This window comes from Tamandua tetradactyla, chromosome 4 (assembly GCF_023851605.1).
Source record: "Tamandua tetradactyla isolate mTamTet1 chromosome 4, mTamTet1.pri, whole genome shotgun sequence".
In the NCBI taxonomy this organism is placed as follows: domain Eukaryota; kingdom Metazoa; phylum Chordata; class Mammalia; order Pilosa; family Myrmecophagidae; genus Tamandua; species Tamandua tetradactyla.
In genome coordinates this window covers 147967970-147985272 of record NC_135330.1, presented here as the reverse complement: position 1 = coordinate 147985272, position 17303 = coordinate 147967970, and the positions used below count along the sequence as shown (strand labels likewise).

The 17303-nt window shown below is 36.1% G+C and overlaps 1 long non-coding RNA gene across 6 annotated transcripts; it reads right to left on the bottom strand.

The window, feature by feature from the left end:
* Positions 1-1723: 1723 nt before the first annotated feature.
* LOC143679427 (uncharacterized) lies at positions 1724-13968 on the bottom strand. Of its 6 annotated transcripts, none has more exons than XR_013173744.1 (6): positions 13215-13968; positions 9161-9320; positions 8864-9003; positions 8385-8443; positions 2675-2802; positions 1724-1964 (listed from the first exon to the last, which is right to left on the bottom strand). It is a non-coding gene; the product is annotated as an uncharacterized LOC143679427 (long non-coding RNA). The 6 variants fall into 6 exon arrangements; XR_013173743.1 differs by having other exon boundaries at positions 8864-9061; positions 9161-9264; XR_013173742.1 differs by having other exon boundaries at positions 8385-8465; positions 9161-9264.
* Between the last annotated feature and the right edge of the window lie 3335 nt (positions 13969-17303).

The window sequence follows — 17303 nt, the reverse complement described above, 5'->3', positions numbered from 1 at the left end:
TTTAAATTTCCTGTGCATTAATTTCCTCATTTGGAAAATAAAGGTGCTGTTACTTACTCTTTTCTAACAATTTGCTATTCATATATTCAATATGATATACTATATTGCAATTTCTCTATTGTAGCTTTCATATGCATCATCTCATTGGGGCTTCACAATAGAGCTAAGATGGCCTAATGAAAAGCACATTGAGTTTGCAGTTTCCCAAACTTGGAGACATTACCTAAGTTAATGAAATTCTTTGGATCTTAGTTTTCTCACTTATGAAACTAGAGGGTTGAATTAGATATTCCCCCTCAGTTCTTTTTAACAAAGTTATAATATGCAGTTGTGTAGAGATTATTTTTAATTTTAAATGTGGAAAGGGGCCCAGAGGAGATAAATGACTTCTCCCAAGGATACCCAGTAAATAAATGATGAAATTCTAGGACCTAGGTCTTTGACTCCCAATAGAAGTTACTTTGCACTCTACAGAGCTTCACGTTTATTCAGATGGACAAAAAACACATTAATGATGCTTGATGTGAATGATAATCTGACTCATCAGATGATTGCTTTTGCCTTTGGGTAGACTGATAAGCTTAAAACAATTAGCATCTATAATTGTGAAGCTGAGATGTGAGTGACAATTGATGACCTGCCAAAAGGAAATAGTTGGCACCAGACTTCCTGAGTTGCTATTTGTCAACAGCTGCACTTTAACCCAGCAATATCCACCATGCTTGCACCTGGACTGCCCTCTTAAAAAAAAGTTACCAAGTGTGATCTTTCTCTTGAATTGTCTGGCCTGGCTGTGATTATCAGTTATCATATGCTATTCCAGAAAGCAACCGCGATCTCTACCTTCAAGTTGTCAGCAATCCATCTGGAGAAAAATGGAGTTTGGTTTTAAGGACCTGGCAATTCCTCTCATTGTTGGAATGAACAGAAGGATCCTTTAGTCACCTGAAATATCACTGAGTACTGTATAACTGTTACTTAATATTTCACCTGGGTGAAAAGCCACAAAAACTCAGGTTTCATAAAAGCAGAGCCTCAACTATCAAAGCTATCAGAGCCTTAAGGATTATCTAGTTTAACTACATTATTTTACAAATGAAAAATGTACCATCATCTGTGTGGTAAGAAGAAGAAATTGAAGCTATTCTAACTTCACGAGTTATTTTGTCTTAGGGAACTCTAAAAGGCAACAGGTACTTGGTGAACTTCAACTATACAAGAGTTACCATGTATTTCAAAAGGCACCATGCATTTTCTAAAGTCTGCCCATGTAACTCCAAACTAGTCTGCCTCTGCTTCATAGGCAAGAATCCCAACCCTTACAAATGCTTGAAAACCAATAGAGAAATAATAAATGCAGCAGCACTTCCTTTCTTTTTTTATCTAATCACATCTTGGTCAGGTGCCATCATCCACTGGCTCCTCTGATCCATTTGTCACACTGTCATCACAGATCTTCTCAAAGCTCTGTTTCCCTTCTAAGAACCGTCCAACAGAGTAACTCATGGGCTGCCCATGTTTTTCTCATAATGTTTTCCTCTCTCCCCCAACTTGGCAATTCATCTTTTTCAGTTGCAACTGCATTACTCTCACCATTTCTGGTTTGGCTTGGAAAATGGGAAGAATGCAAGGGCTTTTGAAGAAATCAGTGTGCTCTCTATTGGATCAGTTAAAATTAGAGAACAGCAACAATTTTTTTAGATAAATAATAATGTGTTCTAAATAATAATGTAGAATTTTATTAAATCCCTTTTCCAGACCCAAGATGAGCTGATGGAACAGCTGGCCTCAACCTCCTTCCACCATCTTTAGGCTGCAAGATATTATTTTTGGGGTGACTTTTCTCTTTCAAGGTTTCCCTTGATGTTCTGCTTAACCTGAGTTCACCTGGATAAAGCATGGATGAGGAGAAGGCACTCAGATGGTCAGTGTCCTGAGTTCAGCATCTGCCAAGGAGGGCGAGGCTGCAAAGGAAAGGGTCAGATGATATAATTTAAGAGGCAGAATTTATTGCAGCCTTAACAGAAGGAGAAATTAAGAATGTTAAATTAAAGAAATAATTACAAATGGATCTTAGATCCAAGTAACACATCATAATTCATTAATTTGTATAAGATGGGTAAATTACCAGCTTCATTACTGAAACTGATGACCAAAAATAATATTAAAGGACGGAAAATTTGTGGGGATTATTCTTTCTAAGGAAAGAAGATGCGACCAACTCACTAACAACAGTCAGAAATGTTTTTTTCAGCAGTGAGAAAAGATTTGTAACATAACTAATAACAATCCTTTGAAAGTACTGACTTATATAGCTATAAAGCTGATAATAGCTCACTGACTTTACCCTCATTAGTAACAAGGCCCATTCATTTTCCCTGCCATAGCAGCTCAAATACCAACACCCTCAAAAAGAAAAAGATTTTATGAAGCATAAAATGATTAGGGGTTCAGGCCAACCCTTAAACATATTTTGCTGTTGCAAACCTTCAAAAACATTCACAATTGTGTAAGTAATGAAATCAGATATTTAAAGAACACACAAATAATATTACAAAGAAAGGAAAATGGTATAACTGATCAAAGTTTTAAATTAAATATTATTTTCAAAAATTAATTTTGGTATTTCTAGATTGCCATTATCTGACTGATAATAAGTAGAACGAATACGTACTATTGAAATGTAAACAAAGATGAACCTTATTTTATTGGTAAAATTTTTGCATGGGAGGAACTTCTGCTTTGGATTATGAGGGAGTAGCTTGAATCAGACGAATCCTCTGCCATAAACAACTGTAAAATCTGTATTTGAACAAATAAACAAACAAAACTTGTTTGAAGGTATTAGAAAATAACCAATGCAACCAGGATTTGAGGATCCAAGGTTCCAGAGGAAAGGGAAATACTTTGAGGTGAGCCCCACAAGTCTTTGTGGAACAGGCTGGTTTTGGCATAGAACATGAGATAAAACCAAAAACAGTGGTGTGGAATCTGTAGACGTCTCACTACATTGTAGAGATAAATATCAAAATTTTAATTGTGGAAATTAGAAAAATTTTGGAATTGGATGATATCTATGTTATGCAGAAAGAGCAGTGTTTTAAGGGAAAATTTAAAGTCTTAAATACATGGAGTAGAAGAGAAAAAAGAGCTAAAAAACAATTGTATAAGCATTCAACTCAATAAACTGGAAAAGAGGACACATTTAACACAAATAGGAATGAAGAAAATATTTTTAAGGGTACTTAATAAAATAGAAAATAAATATTCATTTAAGAAAATAAAAAATCCAGAAGTTGTTTTTTTGAAAATTCAATTATAATTGATAAATTCCTCAGCAAAACTAAGGAAGAAAAACAGAGAGAAGAAAATATGAGGAACAAGTTATTAATCTCAAGAATAAAAAGAGAAATCACTGCAAACATTAAAACATAGGAAGAGGAGATCATTGTTGGGGACTGAATCATGTCTCCCTGAAAAGGCATGCTCAAGTCCCACCCCTGGTCCTATCGGGTGTGAACCCATTTGTAAATAGGACCATTGCAGATGTTATAAGGTAAAGTGTGCCCAAACTGAATGAAGGTGCCTTAATCCAATATGGCTGACGTCCTGATGAACAAAAGAAATTAGACACTGAGTGAAAACCATAGGCGAAACAAGAAGCTGGGAGTCAACAGAACTCAGAAGAGAAAGGAGAGGATATTGGCACGTGACAAAAATTAAAAGGCCAAGGAACCCTATGGATCACCAGGAGCCAGAGCCTAGCATATCACGTTGTTCAGGTAGAATGCACCGCCCTGTTGACTCTTCAATTTTGAGCTTCTCTTAGCCTCAACATAGTGGGCAATAAATTCCTCTTGCTAAACCAAGCCATTGTATGATATTTGTCTTAGCAGTTGGAAAACTAAGACAGTTATGAACAACTTTATGTCATTCATTAGATAAATGAGATGAAATGAATAAATTCTTTGAAAAATACACAACTTATCCAAATTGACAAAATAAAAAACCTTGAAATCTGAATGGTGTTACTATCTGTTAAAGAGATCAACTTCAAAAGTAAAAATCCACAAAGAATACTGTGAGCCCAGATACTTCAATGGGGAATTATTCTGGATACTTTACAAGAAACATTTCAATCATGCACAAGTTCTTTTAGAGCCCACATAAATGGGGAATGCTTCCGAATGCACTTATCAGACCATCATAATCAGATGAAACCAATATTTGACAAAGACACAAAACAGGCAAATCATATATGTGTCTCTGATGAAGAGAAAAAAATCTTAAATAAAATATTAGCAAATTGAACCCAATATAAAAAAAATGATAATAGATTCCTACAAAATTGGATTCAAACCAGGAAAGCAAAATTGATTTATTTTTTAAAATCACTATAACTCACTACATTAAAAGAATTAAGAAAAAAAAATACCCATTTCAACAAATGCAAAAAAAAAGAAGGAAAAAATAATCCATTTTATAAAATACTACAGACATTCATGATCACAACAACGTCTTCTTCGCAAAACAAAAATAGAAGAAAATGTCCTTAATATGATAAAGAGTATCTTCAAAGAAATGATGGCAAACATCATACTTGATGAAATATTAGAATATTGTGTCCTGAGATCAGGAATGAGAGAAAGATATCTCCATCACCATTTCCATTCAACATTGACCTGAAAGTCCTGCCAGTGCAATAAGGTGAAAGAAATAAAATACGTAAGGATGGCAGAAGGGACATGAATGTGTACATAAAATCCAAAAGATAAACTATTAGAATCAATAAGTGAATTCATCAAAGTCAGTGGAAAAGACAATGTATAAAAATCAGTTGTATTTCTGTATAATAACAACAAAAAATTAGAAAATGAAATTAGAAATCAACATGATGTTCTTTACAGTAACATACAAAAATATATAGGATTATGTCTACCAAAAATTGCACAAGAGAGAAAATGATAAAATATTGCTGAAAGAAAGGAATAGAATCTATAGCAGTCTCACTGCATTATAGATATGCCCTAAATCAACATAGGGCGTACTGTGTTCATGAATTGATGACCCAATATCGTATGAAAGTTTTTTTTTTCCCAAATTAGTCTATAAATTCCATGCATTCCTAATCAAAATCCTAACAGGGATTTTGGGGGATTTCGAGAACTGATTTAAATCAATGTAGAAATGTAAAAGGTTAAGAATAGCCAAGATAACCTTGAAGAAGAACAAAATTGGATTTTAAAACTTATATATAGATCTCATAATTAAAATAGTTTATTATTGAAGACAAGATAGACAATAAATGTATTGAACAAATGTAGTTCAGAAACAAACCCACACATATACAATTATTTCATTTATGGCAAAGGTATCATCACAGTGCAATGGAAACGATACCACCCCACCTCCACCCCCAACCACTAGTGCAGTGTGAACTGAATGTCATTAAAGGAAGAAACGATGGTCTTCGAGCCCCACCTCACTATCTCATATTAGATACAAAAATCAATTCAAGATGGAACACAGATCTCAAAGTGAAGTAAAACAATGCTCTTTCTAGAAAATAATATGAGCTTATTTATGAACGTAGGTAAGCAAAGATTTTTTTAAACAGAACACAAAAACATATCCATAAGAAAAAGATGTTAGATTTCATTAATTTAAAACTGTTGGATCATCGATGCTCTAGCTCTCTCTCTATGTGTTAGAAGAAGGTAGAAATCTAGGTTTTATTTTAAATATCCAACTTTAAAAGTTGATAATTATTTCAAAATTTCAAAAGCCAATACATGGGTAAATTACACCTTTATAATTAGCATAAAGCTTATGGTATTAAAAAAAAAAGTATAATCATTCGAAGACCATGGCGCCCTTCAAGCGAGATGCAAGATAAAATGAGATGATTATAATTCACCTAATCCTGTTTCAAATGATGCATTAGTAGACAAGAATTAAGTCTGTTCCACAGAAAGCATTTTAAAATTGAAAAGTGGTTTAAAAGGGAAAAGTTAATCAAAATGTCTGTGAACATCTGGCTTTACTCTTTTTAGTTAGGCTTTTCTGAAATGTATTTTTGACAGCATGAACTCATTTAGACACAATCTTAAAGTGGAACTAAGTAAGCTTTGGGAGACTATCAGGTAAAAAGCGAGTATATGAAACATGCATAGAGATTCTATCTCAGTCAGAGAACTAAGGCCACAAAAATGCATTCAGAATTTATAATGGAAGTTAGCCTTAGAGCTACAGCTCACATTATTACCTGTAGTCAACATGTCCTGTTACTAAAGTATGTCTGTGTTGGGAGTGGGGTAGGCAAGGGGTTCTAATTCTAATATGAGAGTAAGAATAATACCCTTCCAACCAAAAAAACCACGAGTATTCAAGTCCCATAAGTACAAATAAATCAGCCCCAAATGATGAGAATGCAATTTAAAGAAAAAAGTCTTCATACCATCAAAGCAAAAGGACTGAGCTGCCAAATGTAACAGGCAGATCCAACTATATATTTTTGGGGGCCCAATGCAAAATGAAAATTCAGGGCTCCCTGGACCAGATAAGTCCTGAAACCTAGAAGGGCCAGCCTTTCCAAAACATCAGCCAGTTTCACCTCCCGACCCCTTTTTATTGACAGCCCTTCTAACATGAAAAAGGTAGAATAGGTATGGCCCAAATACCCCTAAAGAATGGGAGAAAAATCAAAGTGATGGTGAAGTTATACCAGAAAGTAAGATTTAACAAACAGGTATGATTGCTGAATCATAAAATTGATATTTCTTTTAGTCCCCAGTATCTTAGAGCAGCTAGGAGTAAAAACCTAAAATTGTGGAATTGTAACCCATACAAACTCTGTAATTTGTTCTACAACTAATTGCTGCACTGTGCTTTGAAATTTATTGCCTTTTTTGTATACATGTTATTTTTCACATAAAAAAAAATGGTGTTAAAAAAATATGTATTCCTTCTAGCCTCCAATATTCTGCAGCAGCCAGAAGGAAAAATCTGAGATAATCGTATGGTAGCCCATGACAAACTCTGGGATCTATCCTGTAACTACTTGTTGAAGAGTGCTTTGAAAACTATTGTTTGTTTCTTTCTTTGCTTTGTATATATATTATATTATACAATTTTAGAAGTTAAAAAATAAAAACGCAGGGCTCCTTTTTAAAAAATTATTAAGAATGTCAACATGGTGACAGCAGAGCACGGAGCCCTTCTGAGCCCAGGTCACACATTCATAAAGTCAGCCTTGTCATTGGGCAAAATCTGCATGGCCCAGACCAAAAAGAGATTCAATAGCCTTCTGAGGGTGCCAAGCAAAACCAAGCTTTTCTTTTATGCTTGCCTTCAGAAAAAATTCTACTATGAGCAAACTTGCTTGTCACTACAGAAAAGTATAGTGTGAATGTCTGGAGTTTGATGTGCTTTTCCTATGAGGTTAAACAGAGGATACGATCCTCACATTGAGTCTTCGCTGTGCTTTTACTTCTGAAAATGATAGCTTGCTGATTCAAGGTTGTGATGAGAATACATTCCCATTTCTGTCTCCAGTCTTGTGTTTGTTAGACTGCCCAGAAAGAAAGCATTATGTGATGATTTTTTCTTCATGCCCCAGTAAGCTTTCAAACCGGGCCAATCAGAAATAACACATGTAACATACTATCTAGCATGCTTTGATTCCATCAATTAATATAGAGGGGAACACCAACTTTTTAGAACATTTAATACAAAGAACATAAGGATGCCATGGCATGAAAAATGTTAAGAACCAGTTTCAGCTGTGTGTATTCCATCCTCCTTTATCTAGCCACTTTATCTGCATGGATTTCTTCCAGGAGATAAATCTTTCAATCAAATAGATTTGTGTGTGTGTGTGTGTGTGTGTGTGTGTGTGTGTGTGTGAGTGGTAGCCAGTATCCTGTCAGGTTATATATCAAAATTGCAGGTAAAATTTCCCCTCTTGATTAACTAAACTGTAAAAGGGCTTGCAAAACAAGAGAATTTAGATGTTTCATTCATTCTAGAAACTGAGAAACTATAAAAATAATTTTTTGCTTACCAAATATCAAATACCCATCTCCTAATATGTTCCCCTCAAGATAGGACAAAGCCCAGGTCTTTGTTTTATCTGAAGGACATAAACATAGATTTAAAGTTGAATTTTAAGATATAGTTGGCTATCCCTACCATATAAAGAAATGCATTTCCAAAATTAATATCTACTCCTATTTAGTTTTCTTGGAAGGGAAGATTGCAATTGAATATGAGAAAGTGTAACTGGTAATGAACAGTAAAAAAAAGGGGTATTTAGACTTTATCTTTTGCAGTCCATCCTGTGAAATAATAATGAAGCTGAGGGATTGATGATAAGTCTCACTTACTTTTATGTGCTAGGGAACCACTGTCTCAGACTGTAGAAATCATTGAGGAAGAAACACTGCTGCAGGTGAAAGCAGAAAAACCTATGAATAATTTAGGCATAATTGTTATAGGACGACCTTTATCAAAATGTGTACAAAGTGAAGAGTTAGTGCCATGTAATATAAAATGTAATGCTCCTGTTCATTGGGGTTTTAGGGAGATGCATAAACAAACTCCTTATATTTTTAGATGATCCTACCTCTTATCGTTCCCCCTATCACCACCATTTCTTAAATTTTTCTTTGAAATCTTTTCAACATTAGATTTTTGGTTTAGTGCATTCTTACACACTTTTCTTCCATGCCGTTTGATAAGATCAGAAAATAAAAGCCCCCTCTCCCTGTTGAGAGACTCTCCGTCCACCTTGAGAGTCATTATTTTCCACTCCTGCACCTTTAACTGTTCCTCTTCTCTTCTGCATGTGTTCTTAGTCTCTCACCTGGAATTTTTAATTGCCTTGATTGCCCAGGCTCCAGCCTTTTCCTTGTCGGATCTATCATGCAGATAACTTCAGGGTTCTCTTTTTCAATATACATTTAATCATGTCAGTCTCTTAGCCTGCAGGATCAAGCCTTGGCTCTGATTTTGATTCGAAGGAAATCAGCAGAGTCCAAGGGGTCAAGGGAGAGAAGTGAAGCTTGGCCAAGTTAATACATATTTAATTCCCCATCCCACCCCAGCATACCAAGGACTAACCCCAGTGCCCATCAAAAATCAAAATAAAATTTGATCTTACCTTAAAATTGGAGACTCTTGACTACATATTCTAGGCTCTGGAGAGTGTTCAGTATTTCTGGGCTACACCTGGCTGACCACCGTCTTTGTCCATTCAAAGACACACTTCACAGGGGGTAAAGAAAAAGATTTTGAGATGAGTCCAGGACGTAGGTGGGGTTCTAATTGGACAAAAAACAAGAAGTTTCTTGGGGGAAGGAGATAAAGCAGGTTGCTTGGACTAGCTCAAGTTCTAGGTATAAGGCTAAGAGGTGAGAGAAGACCAAAGGTTCATGTTTAATTCAGCCAGATTAATTAGGTCAGGGTTTCATTGGAATTTGCAGTCAAAGTCCACAACAATCAATTGTGCATTTGACTGAAATGCTCCTTCTGTGTATACCACTGGGAATCTAGCACATATTCTGCTTTATGAATTTGGAAATTCAGACTCTGGACAAATCTCTTTCCATAAAAGTCCATTAGCCAATACCATATATACCACATCAGTCCACAATAGGAATTTGAATGGTTTTCCCTAATGACATTGAATGAATCTGGTGAGCAATAAAACATTACAACCCAAAATGAGAAATCATATTACTCACAGCTAAATTTCATAATGTGTTTATTAATTTTTTTTTGAAATCACATATTTAATAGAGTACTCACATGAAGGGTAAGCAGAAGGGTACTGAATCCCTGAAAGATCTTAACAAATTATGTAAACATCACTTTATTTGCAGTGTAGAGCCAAATATTTCCTATTAATGAAAGATTTCTTTACCAAATTCCCATAATAAAGCTGTTTATGGTATTTTCTAAATGAACTGAGCCATATCAGTCCTCAGTACAACACTGTCGCCTTGTAGCCTTAGGAGATTTTTCATATTCCACAAGGGATTTCATTTAAAAACTAGATTTCCAACAATTATGTTTTTCTTAATATTTTAGCAACTTTACAGATCTCTTGGGGTGCAGTTTTACACTATAGCCTCTTCAGGCTTCAATGTAAAAGCTCTCTGAACTATTCCCAGAACCAGATAAAACTTACCTAGGAGAAATGTGGATCATGCGATAACACAGAACATAATTGTTCCAATGTCATGTTACTATTTCTATAAACCAATGACTTTTGTTTACTTTCTTTCAATAGAAGACATTTAAGATGAAAATGGAAAAAATAATACAACTTATGATCCTTGGTAGCAATTTAATAGCTGATAAGCAAAGGGCTTCATTACCACAGGATACTCATTTTCACATGATACTTGTTCTGACTCTGTTAGAACGTGAATTCTGATTCAATACATGAACAGATATGTTTTCCCTGATGCTCCTTGGCAAAACTTTATAAGGAACTTGCTTTCATCATTTCAGCCACTTAAAATTGAATAAAAAGCAAATGCAGTTGAGACAGCAGAGCTCACAGGCCTGACAAATGGATAAAATGTTATTTTGCTAGAATATATTTTTTTAAACTTTTAAAATCTTTTTGACACCCTTTTATGAGTGCATTCACGTACTACCCCCATGAAACCCAGCTCCAACCTGTTCTTTTAATCTTTCCCTCCCTCTTTCTGGCTCAGTCATGTTTTCCATGACTGCAGTTTGAGCTTTTAAAAATGAAGGTGCTGACATCTGCAGTAGTTTCAGGACCTCCTTCTTGATGTCTCAATATTTTAGGAAAACAAGATTGCCAAAGTCCCTTGACCACAGAAATCACAAGATGGACTTAGGATTTAAAGTCTGAACAAAAGTAGTTTGAAGTCATGATGAAAGGACTTGGACCAGACACAATACACTTTCAAATGTATTTCCTATCCCATTTTGGCCATTTTTTATCCTAAAGATACATAACAGTGGCTATCAAAATCAAAATGCACAGTGACTTTATGGCGATGATTTGAAAAGCTACTTCTGTTGGATTTAAGAGTCAGTAAAGGCAGATATTTCAAGAACAATAAATGTCCAGCTAGCATCAATATGAAAATAAAATGTAAATTACTAAAACTATATGTACAAAAAAGACAAGATGTGGGGCATCTTTAAGGTGTCTACCTTGGCTAGACTGAGGTATCAGGCCAAGACCCTCAAGTGTCCTGCTTGCAATAGGACTCCAACATTTTTGGAAGATATAACAAGGAGAATTCATGGATCTGATAATCATTGGGATGCCTGAGAGCCTGAGGACTGCTGAAAATAACACCCTTGAACAGAAAAGAGAGGTGAGGCCATCCGCCCATGTCTGCCAGGAACTCAGTTTCAGTTAGGAAGAGTCAAGGTTCATGGATTCTCTCCCAGCACATGATGGCACGGCACTTTACAAATACACTCTGACCCAAACTCTAAGGAAATTGCCCTAAATGATTTTACATAATGGTGTATAAATAGAAAGAACAAGGTAGCTTTTGGGTAAGAAGCCTGAGAAAGAACTGTGTTTGCAGCACAGCAAAGCTATAGGTGAAGAAGGGTGCAGTGCCCTGAGCGGAGGGACAAGCATAGGAGTAGAGCAGTGACAATGACCTCAAGGTTATTATATATGTGACAGTCAGGTGCTTCATGTGGGGTGCGTAGCCCACTCAACAAGTATGGTAAGAGGTCTCCTCTGAATGTGGGTAAAGTGGGTCCTTGGGACAGAATGTCTCTGCTCTGGTTCCAGGAGCTATTGGATAATAGGTTACTGGCAGATGGGAATTTAGAGATTGAGTGGCTTTGGAAGAGGGATTAAAGTAGAGAAAGTCACAACACATCTAAGGGTAAGAAAATCGCACTGCCTCTGGAGCCTAATTGGCATAGATATTTTACTTCACTTGAGAGCCAAAATGAGTAAGTTAGGCAAGAGAGAAGCATATGATAGGAGGAAATGTTTAACATCCTAAAACCACATAATTGAAAGTTTTAAAATGTGGTTTACTTAGAAAAATGTAGATTCCCCTAGCTATAATAACAGTCTGAATTTATCCTTGGTGGTAGTTTATAAATATCTAGTACTATTTTCAAAGGCTCTTTTCAACGAGGGTTTCATTTTTTAAAATTTCAACCCATTTGACAGATTAAACAACTGGGACATTGAACAACTGGTTCTAGATGTGCTTTTAGATGATTGTTTTAGGCATTTCAAACCCATTACTGAACTCATCCTTTTCTCTCGAGAAAATCGTCCTTTGTTATATCCATTGCGGAAGCTGATACCACTACCACCCTGAATGGCATAAGTCAGCAAGCCAGAGATCATTCTCAACTCCTGTTTCTCCTTCTGTCCATTTATTCATTCATTCAGATATTCAATCCTTTTTCCACTCAAGAAATATTTTAGAGTTTCACATAAATGCAGGATATTCTACTACTTACAATCCTGTACCTTTGGCACCTTCTACATCAAGGCAGTTTTTAAGAACTCTTGAGTTAGCCTTATAAGCATTGTCTCAATCTGTCCACTTCAGTCCTTCTCTTCTCCCTCTACCTTCACTTAGACTGGAGCTTCTCATTATGGGCACTATTGACATATTGGACCAGATTATTCTTTCCTGCAGGGAGCTGTACTATATATTAAAGGATGATTAGCAGTATGCCTGAACTCTACCGACTAGATGCCAGGATCACTCCCCTAGATTTGTCCCATCGACTCATTGAGAATCAGTGGTCAGGCCATCATCTCACTGCTGAGTTACTGAAATGAATTCTTCATGAATACCCTTTCTTCCTAAATTCCTCTCCAATTTGTCAGAAACAATTTACAGGCACCACAATTTACTTATCCTTTTCTAAGCGTGTTTTCACCTCATCCTTGCATCCTACTATGAGGTGTATTATTAGACTGTTTTGCAAACAAGGAAGCTCAGTGGGCTGATTTTCCTACAGACACAGAATAAATAGGAACCCAGATTTAAAAGCAAGATATGACTGAATAAAAAAAAAATGGTGCTTTTAATCAATGAGCAATACTCTTCAGAGTGCATATTCTAAAATTAAGAATGAAACATATTCTTCTCAGCTTAAACTCATTTGCTGATACTTCCAGCAGGGATGTGATAATTCCCCCACCTCTATTTTTCACCCCCATTCCCACTTCTCACCATAAACTACTATCCCATTGACCTTTGCGCATTGCCTCAAGCATAAGGGCTCTTGGCTTCTGAGGTTTTTCTCATGTTCCTCATTGGCTTGAAGCCTTCTCTTCATTCTTTTCTTGTCTTATTCGATCTGTTCTCTGGGACTTAGTTCCAGCACCATCTTTCCCATAAGCCTTCTCTGGCACCCTGAGTCCATGTTAGAGATACTATCTTTGCCTTTCCATAGTATCCTGCACAAATTGCTGTCATGGCTCTCATCACAATGTAATCATTGTGCTGTGTGTCTTCCCTCTTGGTCCCATTTATGAGGGGCTCCACCATTTAACTATTTGGGTTGTCTTTTGCAAGTCAATGGAACCACTACATGCCTCAGTTTCTTTGCCTGTAAAAAGGGGATAATAATAATAGCTGCTTCATTTGGTTGTTGCAAGGAATAACAAGTTGAATTAAGTATTTAGGAGAATGCCTGTCAGGTATGAATGCTACGGACACATTGCTTTATTCTTATTTAAATTCCCCAAATCTAGCAAACTCCTGGCCTGTGTTGGAAACTTAAACAGCATTGGTTAAGTGAATGGATAATTCTACTATCACTGTCAAGAGAATTCTTCAGTTGAGGTTTAACTCCACTGGAGCCTAATCAACTTTAATTGAGCTACCACATAAACGGGACAGAGCTAATTAACTCAGACAAGGGCCACCATTGGATTAAATGTGCATTTGCAGCAGTCGATCATTCCTTAGCCCCACAGTAAGTCCAGGCAGAGCCAAGAATCAAATCTTCTGCCTTGCACTGCCCGTTTGATACTCCAGACCCAGAGAAGATAATATCCAGAACTACTGCCTCTGAGAGGACCCTACAGCAGTTCTAGATGGCCTTTTCCCTCACTTATCATATGTTTTCTTTTGGTTTTTCATTTTTCCTCCTCCTTTTCCTGGTAACTATTTGTCTTTGTCTTTGTACTTTTTCATTTCTTCACTCTCCCTTCTTTGTGAATAGGCCTTGCTGCAGCTCCCTTGAGAGGTTCAGAGTCTCTAAGTATTGGTCAGACAAAATATATATTTTTAAAATTCTGATAATTATTATCAGACAGCTTACTGCCCCAAACTCAAAGAAAGCTGTGATAATGTTCCTATAGGCAAAAATACCAAACTACTCACCAAATTACTTGGATAAAGAATTGGGTTAGGGGCATAACTGACTTATCCCATCTGAAAAATGTTTTCTATTTATCTTCTAACAAAATTGTCCTACAATTCCCGCTAAAACCAATTGTATAATATTTTGACAGTCAGTACTGTTTTCTATCATTTATTCAAGTCCCCACTGGAAATGGTATAAATGAGTTTTAAGGAATGATGCCTTTTAAACACAAATCAAAGTCCTTGACTCTTATATAGATCCATTCCTTTCCACAATATTTTTTTGACTTGTCTAATGCACTAAAAAAAAGATTGCATTGTCTTATATTAAAAGAACTTATGAAAATAGAATTGTACACTAGGGAGAAGGATTATGATTTCCTTGGAAATAATAATTCTGAATTTTCAGACTTTGATGTAATTGAAATCTTCTTCCTAACTTGGCATTAATATCGTTTGAAGCATTATAATTTATAATTTTCTATTTATTAAACATTCTTTAAAGAATTTTCATAAGGAAATGATTTATTATTTAAGTAAATTATAGCAAGCTTGAAGTAGGATAAAAGGCATTTTAACCCTCATAATTTGGGATGGTCTTGGCTTGAGTTAGAGACATACAGAGCATACTGGCCATAATGGTTTCATGAGTATTTAATCTTCACTTGTCACATAAAAGAGTGCTGGACCAAATCCCTTATGGGAATTGTTTAGGCCCTGTCTGAATTATAAAGTGGCCTGGAATTAGTGGTTTAATAATCATAAAATTTATGTATTTTTTCCTGCTGCCATAAACCCATGAAGTTGAATTAAAAAGACATTACATATAAAATGTGTGTACATATACATTTTCTTGAATTAAAAGCAACTTTTGGTTTTGTGTTTATTTGTAAAAAAAAACCTTGACATATTCTGAGTAGTAGCTTTGTTATTATTTCATCTCTTTAAGGTGTTTTGATGAGCTATATACATGACTGCTGTTTGTAATTGGGGATCAAGGTATGATGGCAGTTAGTACCATTATTAATGTTGATTTTAACCAGTAAATAAATTAGAAGTACAAGTGAGAAATTGGAGTCAGTGATGAGACTATAAATGGCTTAGCCTTTACTTAGCTTCATATGCCTCAGGTAAACATATATGAGGATCTGTTTATTCTTTCAACAAATAGTGACTTGGCACTATTGTGTGCTAGGCCCCACAATAGGCATTTAAGGATAATAAGAATAAGACAGGCTCTTTCCCTGTCCTCACAGAACTTGAAATTTATCAGGAAAGATAATTACACAACTAGACTGTGATATGAGCTCATGTTCTAGGGAGATGTGATGGTTAATTTCATGTGTCATCTTTGCTACGTCATGGTGCCCAATTGTTTGGTCAAGCAAGTGCTTGTCTGATTGTTACCATGAGGGTAATTCAGAGATGTCATTTAAATCATTGGTTAGCTGATGGGTCTATGGCTGATTACATCTACAATCAATAAGGGAGATTGCCTTCAGTAATAAGAGCAGTTGCCTCAGCCTCAAGCAATCAGTTGGAGACCTAAAATGGAGAACTGATGAGTCCAGCAGTCAGAAGAATTTCTATCTCTGCTCCAGCCAGCCACTTCTTATGGGGAATTCAACATCACCTTCATCACTCTCCAATGTACAGCCTCCCCCATGAAATTTGGACTCATAATCCCCACAGCCACATGAACCAATTTCTATAATAAATCTCTTAATGGTTAGACATAAATATCCTGTCAGTCAGTTTCTCTTGATAACCCTGGCTAGTACATGGGCTATCAGGGAAAGTTTCTCAGTGGAAATGACTTTGATTTTTGAGTTGAACTCTGAAATCAAAGATAAATAAGACTTGACTGGTAAAGTTTGAGCTAAGAGCGCCAGAGAGAGAGAGCCAGTTAAAGGGACTGAAAAGTGTTGAAAAATTGTTGAAAAATAAATCAACAGTTCAGAGTGGTGTGTATGTGGCGGGGGGTGGGGAGTGTGTGCTGGAGATGAGGCAGGAATATAGGGAGAAGACAGGTCTTAAAGGACCTTGGAAACCACGCTGCATTTTTACTTTTGTCCAAGGATATTGGGAAAATTAAAAATGTTTTAAAGTGGGGAATGGCACAGAGAGTTGACATTCACAGAAGATTATTTTACTGGTGTATAAAAAATGGATTTATAGGGTTTAAGAATGGAAGCAGGGATCCAGGCTATGAGTTATTAGCAGTGGTCTAGGGGAGAGATTATGATGCCATGCATTGAAGTGGTAGTAATAATGCCAATGAAATGACCAGAATTGAAACATAATTCTCTTATTCACTGTTTATTGACCTAGTGATTGATTAAACAATGAGAGACAGTCATCAATGGCCCTTATGGTTCTGACTTGGGTAACAGTTCTACCATTCACTGGCACTGAAAACACTAGAGGAAATATGACATTAAAAAGACAATGAGGGGTGAGCCACAGTGGCTCACTGGCAGAGTTCTTATCTCATGCCAGAGACCTCGGTTCAATTCCCAGTGCCTGCCCATGCAAAAAAAAAAAAAAAAACAAGTTGTCTTTTTGAAATGTTGAGTTCGAGGTGTTTAAATGCCTCTAAGTAAAGCTATCCAGTAAGAAGGTGACTATATGGCTCCAGAGCTTTGAAAATAGTTCAGATTTCCAAATATAGATTTGGGAGCTATTTCAAAGACTGCTACCTGCTGAATAAAAACCATATTTTCTCTTTCCTTATGGACACAGAAGAAGACTACATTTCTTTTTATGCTTTGCAACTGGATGCTGCTATGTTACTGAAATCTGGCCATTGGAATGTGAGAAAAAGAAAAATGCCCAACCAAATTATGGACCTGGCTCATAAAACCTCCCATGAGCACTGTTCCATGGTCTTTTCCCATGCTTTTTCCCTTTTATCAAAGGTTGAAGATGGTAGAGTTACTGAATGACTAA